Here is a 6,644-nt window from a genome sequence, read left to right on the forward strand (position 1 = left end):
CATGAGGCTAGTTAGCTTTGCACTCTGAAAGGAGGTTAGAGTTTTCTCTACCTGGCTCCCTAAATATTGTTAGTTTAGGGGAAATAATTTTTAGGTTCATACCCTACTTCCCAGATTCTATCCTTTATTGAGGAAGGAATATTCTAGGCCATATCCAAATCCTCCCCATGTTTTGAATATCACATATATTGAAAAGTAAATAAATGTATTTAATCAAGCAGAGAGCAAACAGAAATTGAAAAAAGTTACGTGAATGAGAATATACCAGACAATACACAGGATCAAATGAGGCAGTGTTTATAATGCCTTTAGCATAGTTTCCAAAACATTGTGAGCACTTAATAAAAGCTTGTTTCCTTCCTTCTCACCTAGAAAGAATGAGTTCTCATACTGGGAGTGAAATATTTCAGCTCACTCAAAAGGGAAAGTCCCTAATCTCATCCAAGGAGAAATTTCCTGAAATTTCTAGTGTGACAAGCTGGAAAGGACATACTTGAGGCATCATCAGCCTCTTCCCAGTTTTTCTCCCACTTGAAGGATGGAACCCTGAAGAGAATCTGGAAATCTGAAGTCAGAAAAAGAATCTTGTTTCTTTCAAGTTCTCTCAACTCCGCTCCTCAGAAAGGCATAGAGCATTTGAGCAATATGAATGGATCTAGTAAAACAATCACTCAATTAAATAAGCCACTCAATCAACAAATATTTAGTAAGCACTTACAACAAATATTTACTAAGCATTTAGATATGTCAGGCACTATGCTGGGAGTACAAAGACCAAAAGCAAAACCATCCCTGACCTTAAGGAGATTACATTCTAATGGAAGAGACAATATGATATATTTGCACACACACATTTATACACAACAGACATAATTTGTAATACATTTTATGTACATGTGTACATTATATATATTATATATGTATATATATATTATGAAGATATAGATAAATGATAGTCTTAAAGGGAAAGGCATTAGCAGCTAATGGCAGTTGTGCAGTGGAGGGGGATGAGAAAGGGAGGGGGAAAAGAATAGAAGTAGAGGAAGGGAGAGGTAAGGAAGGCCTCTTGCATATTGTCATCCTTGATCTAGGTCCAGGGATATTCAATTAACTCAGTAAATATTTATTAAAAGCCTACTATATGTCAGCACTGAAGATACAAAAAGAGAGACAAAACACAATTCTTGTCCGCAAGGATCTCACAATCTAATTATTATGAGATATGAAGTGGAAAACCATGGTGGGGAGTCAGCCAATTAAAAAGGTGTGGGAAGGAAAATAGAGAGACTTTGATGTTTTATGCAATTGTAAGCAGTACAATGCAGTCAGACAGAGACTTTTATGTGGTGTGTGCATGTAATCATGTAGTCATGATTGGAAAGGAAGGAAAAAAGTCAGATGGCAAAAAAATAAATAAATAAATTAAGTATTCAAAAATGGAGTTTATAGAGAGAAAATGAGCCATTCAAGATTATTGGGTAGGGATGGAGAATGATTTAGCCAATTCTGTAGTTGCTATTTGTCCTTCATTTTCAAAGAAGACCAATGATATCATAGGTTGATGTCTTGACTTATGAGTGTGAACTGGCTTTAAGTGAAGCAGTGGCACAAAGTCGACAACCTCTCCTCTCTTCCGGTATCATCCAAATCCAGTGACAAAACAAAAGTCAAACAAGTGGCAATAGTCTGTGACGCAGTGGATGGACGACCTTCAAACTCCACAATGCTTACTTCAGTCACCTTCAAGGACACTGGAAAAAAACTGTTCTTATCTGACCATTCTGCCAGAAGAAGTCTTCACATGCTTGAAGCAGGCATCTTTATAACTCACCAATGCGTTTGAGCCACATCAATTATCCTCAACCTGCCTTAGCTCATCCTCCAAGAGGGGTTACAGTGGAATGATCACTTTTCATGCTACAGTCTTTTGGAGTCACAGGTGAGAGCTGGATATAAGAGAACACTAAATGTGGATGGGCATCCCTGAAAAAGGCCATAGCATCATCTTCTAGCTGGGGGCAGCAGTGGGATTCTGTGGCCCCTGGGTATCTGAGCAGCCTTTATATAAGGTATAAGGAAGGAGCTAGAAAAGATAACTTAAGAAACCAATGCACTGTTGGTGAAGTAGTGAATGCTCCAACCATTCTGCTAAGTGGGCTATCAAACTGTGCATATTCTTTGCTCCAGCAGTATCTCTATTGTATCTATATCCCAAAGAGATCATAAAAAAGGAAAAAGGACCTATAGGTGCAAACATGTTTGTGGCAGCCCTTTTTGTAGTGGCAAAGAACTAGAAACTGAATGGATGCCCATCAGTTGGGAATGATTGAATAAATTATGGTGTATGAATGTAATGGAATGTTATTGTTCAATAAGAAACAATGAGCAGGCTAATTTCAGAAAAGCCTGGACAGACTAATATGAATTGATGCTAAATGAAGTGAGCAGAACCAAGAGAACATTGTAATAGCACAATTATGTGATGATCAATTGTGATAGACTTAGTTCCTTTCAACAATAAGGTGATTCAAGGAGATTCCATTAATCTTGTGATAAAAAGTGCCTTCTACATTCAGGCTTTTGGAGGCCAAAGCATAGTATTTTCACTTTGTTGTTGTTGTTTTGTTTGTTTCCTGGGTTTTTTCCCCCTTTTGATCTGATTTTTCTTGTGCAACACAACAAATATGGAAATATCCTTACAAGAATTGCACCTATTTAACTTCTTTCAGATTGTTTCTGTCTTGGGAAGGGGTAAAGGGAAGGAGAGGGAGAAAAACTTGGAACACAAGGTTTTGCAAAGGTGAATATTGAAAATTATCTTTTCATGTATTTGAAAAAATAAAAACTTTTAAAATTTTAAAGTGCCTTAAAAATTGTCTGCTTACCCAACCCTATTCTGATTACTGCAGCAGATGAGGCTCCCACTCTGTATTTAAAACCCTAAAAAATGTAAAAAACTTCTGCAAAGCCGATTCTACTTATCATTGGTGCATGGAATGTGCACACACTTATAGACAATAAAAGTGTTATCCTTTATGAACAAAGCAGAATTAAATTAGCTCAGAAGAAAGCAAGATGTGCAAGGTTAGAAAATCCATCCTAAATGTTCCTAGGGACTATTTGTTTCCAACCTGTATCAGAGCATTCTGAGATCATTTTGATCTAATCAGTCATAGTTGGACACACTAACTTGACTCTAACATAGAGATGTTATTTTGGTTCTCTTTAAAAATGAAGGACAACAACCAGCAAATTGCTTAACTTCTTAATGATAATAGATACCTCTCTAAGATAACACCATAACGACAAGCCTTCAAACAATCTGCATGGTTTATATAATGGGCACTGATAATATCACAGAATTAGATCCATTCCTTCCCCCAAAGTTCTCAAAGTCACAGTGTTAGCTCATAAGGAGAAGAGATTAAATTCCCCTGGAATCTAGCAGGGGAAGATAAGATCTTCAGCTTTGGATGTACAGATAAATTTAGGACACAATTGCTCATTAATCTAATTTTAGGAAGGAGTTATTCATACTAAAATTTCATGACTATGCTTTCTACACAAATTTTCTTAAATTTCATGCTTTATTTACTGTATACACAGCAATGCATATATATTATGCATATGTATGCAACAGATGGTCTTAAAAACTCCATATTTCATAATTTCATATGAAACATGGTTATATAAACAACTGAGTAAAAATTAAAATAGTTTACAGTTTGTTAATCATAAAAATGATACCCAGCAACAGTCTATTAATAAATATATTTCCAACATAAATATTATACAAGCACATTAAAAATACTGCAGTTGAATCAGTCAACAGTTATTTGTGATACATCAATATTTCTAGTAGTTCATTTGCTTGCAGCATAATCTCACTTATTTAGAGAAAGGCCATTTTCATTTTTAGATTATCCACTTGCTTCTCCTCTCCATCCGCCTGCCATTTTTTCCTACTCATTAGCAGCCCCAGCTTAGGTGGATGAGAAAATGACATTTAATTTTCTTGCTTCTTAGAAATGCCAATCAATTAGACTTTCAGTTGTGCATGGTAATGGGCAATGATAATGGAAATAAACCCTAATTCAGAAAATTTCATTTCAAATTTAAAATTTTCATAGTTTCAATTTATTATATATCTAAACAATTCAGAATACTTCTATTTAAATTGTCTAAGGAAAAGCATGAATATCAAAACTGATAGGATGAGGTATCGGACACTGAGGTCCACTTTTGTGCTGAATTGCAAAGCATTCAAGCTCTACTACAGAAAGCACAACTCCCTGGGGCTGGCCAGTGGAGGAAACTAAGAAAATAGGGTAAAATGTCTTACCACATTTGAACTTCCTAACTCCAGGTTAACTACTGAATCTGCAGAGGCACCTCACTATCACTGGGAGATTATTGTTTAAAAGAGATATTTCATCTTTTGATTCTGATATTGCACTGCTGTATCTATCTCAAGGACATCATTGTCAAAAATAATGACTCCCATGAACTAAAATATTTAGAGCAGCACTTTTTTTTTTTTCTGTAGCAACAAATCGGGAACAAATTGGATGTGAATAGGTAAGACAATGGTTAAATTGTGGTATATTATATAATGGATTATTACTAATGCATATGATTAGTACAGAGATGTTTGGAAACATTTGTATGAACTTATGAAAAATGAGGTGAATAGCATCAGGGGGAAAGCCCAATGAACAGAATGGAGACGGAAAGAATAATGAAACTTAGTGCTACAAAATTATAATGGCCAACCTCAGGGACAAAGAAAAGATAACAATGACAACTAACATTTTTATGTCACTTTTTAAGATTTGCAAAGTGCTTTACAATCATATTTCACTTGATTCTCACAACAACCCCAGGAAGTAGGTGTTATCTATCACCACTTTTCAAATAAGAAAACTGAGTGATCTCTCCAGGGTCACTCAACTGGTAACATCTGAGCCTGGACCCAATCTTGAGTCTCTCTGGCGATGAGTCCAGGGCTCTAGCCACTGTCACCCAGCTGCCTCCAGTACTTTTCTGTGTGATAGTTACCAAACCCATAGCTTCTTTGATGAAGAAGAAAATGAGTCTGAACGTTTGGTGTACTACATATAATATCAGATATTTTTGATATCTTGATTAGTTTTAGTGAACTTTTCTTATTCTTTTAAAATTCCTTTTTTATAAAGGATGGCTCTCTGGAAAGAGAACAGAAAGGATACATTGGGAAATATAACTGAGGAAAAAACAAAAAAACATACAAAATTTATTTTTAAAAAGCTACAAATATAAAAATAAATTTTTATTTCAGGATTAATTTTGAAGTTATTAAAAGACTTGTTATAAATGTGAATTTAATTCAGATATTAATTTTGCTATTTTTATAGATGTTCCTTAGGTTGTCAATTCAATTGCACAATAGAGTCTGGACAACAGACATTCTATAATCACTTGTTTTTGTTCTTGTTTTTTTCCTAGGTAGCTGTTAAGACTATTGATTGATAATGGATATCATTTAGGAGGCTCTCCCAGATAAACAGCACAGAGTCATCTACCGATACAAATATCTGGAAGACTAATTGTCTAAAGGAAAATCTCTTTGGCTTCTAAACCACTCCAAAGACAATGGTCAATATGACCAGGTATTTGTCATTGTTTTATGCTGTGAGTATATGTATGTGTGCGCATTTATATTTACATACTTACATACATATATACATATGTTTGTTACATAAATTCCTCTATATCCTTGATATAAAGATTCAATGAAAGGAATGTGCCACAATTGTATCCCCTATTATATATCATTCTTCTCATTATAACTATATTGGTTTTATTTATTGAAAAAACTTTGAAATCTTATGTCATAAAAATTGTCTATTTTCTCATCAAATGCTGTCCCTTATTTAGGCAATAACTCTTCCTCTATCTATAGTTGTAAAAAAATTAACCCTTTCTTTCCTTTTTATAGATAATGTGCCCTTTTATGGTTGTGTATTCATTTGGAATTTAATATGGTACATGGTGTAAGTAGTTGATCTAAATCTATTTTTCTGCCAGACTACTTTCCAGTTTTACTATCAATTTTTATTGAACAGTGAGCCCTTAGCCGAGTATTTGTAGAATATTGAATATTCCACTACTATGCTAATTTGCTTCTAGATCTTGTGTATACCAAATCTATTCCATTTATAAAGTTCTGTTTTGTTTTTTACTTTTTGAATTTGTACCAAATAGTTTTGAAGACTCTTTCAAGGAAAGAAACACAGTAAGATTTTTTCAACAAAGATCTAGTATCACTTTTGTGAAGCTACTCTTTCAGATCTTCCTATTCCTCCCATTTAATAACCTGAGAAAGATCAAATATTTCACATGTGCCATCTAAACTTAAGAATTATAGGAAAGCACACTGCGGACAACATTCTCTTGTTGGCAAGTCTACTGAGGCAGCTAGATGACACAATGCATTAGGTCCTAGGAACCCAGAGTAAGAAAGATCTGAGTTCAAATCCAGTCTCAATCACTTAACAGCTATGTGATCCTGAGCAAGTCTGTCTACTTCAGTTTCCTTATTTGAAAAATGGGGACAATAAATAATAGCATCTATTTTTCAGGTTGTTGTGAGGCTAATATCAAAT

The sequence above is a fragment of the Sminthopsis crassicaudata genome, chromosome 2 (genome assembly GCF_048593235.1).
Source record: "Sminthopsis crassicaudata isolate SCR6 chromosome 2, ASM4859323v1, whole genome shotgun sequence".
Lineage (NCBI taxonomy): Eukaryota > Metazoa > Chordata > Mammalia > Dasyuromorphia > Dasyuridae > Sminthopsis > Sminthopsis crassicaudata.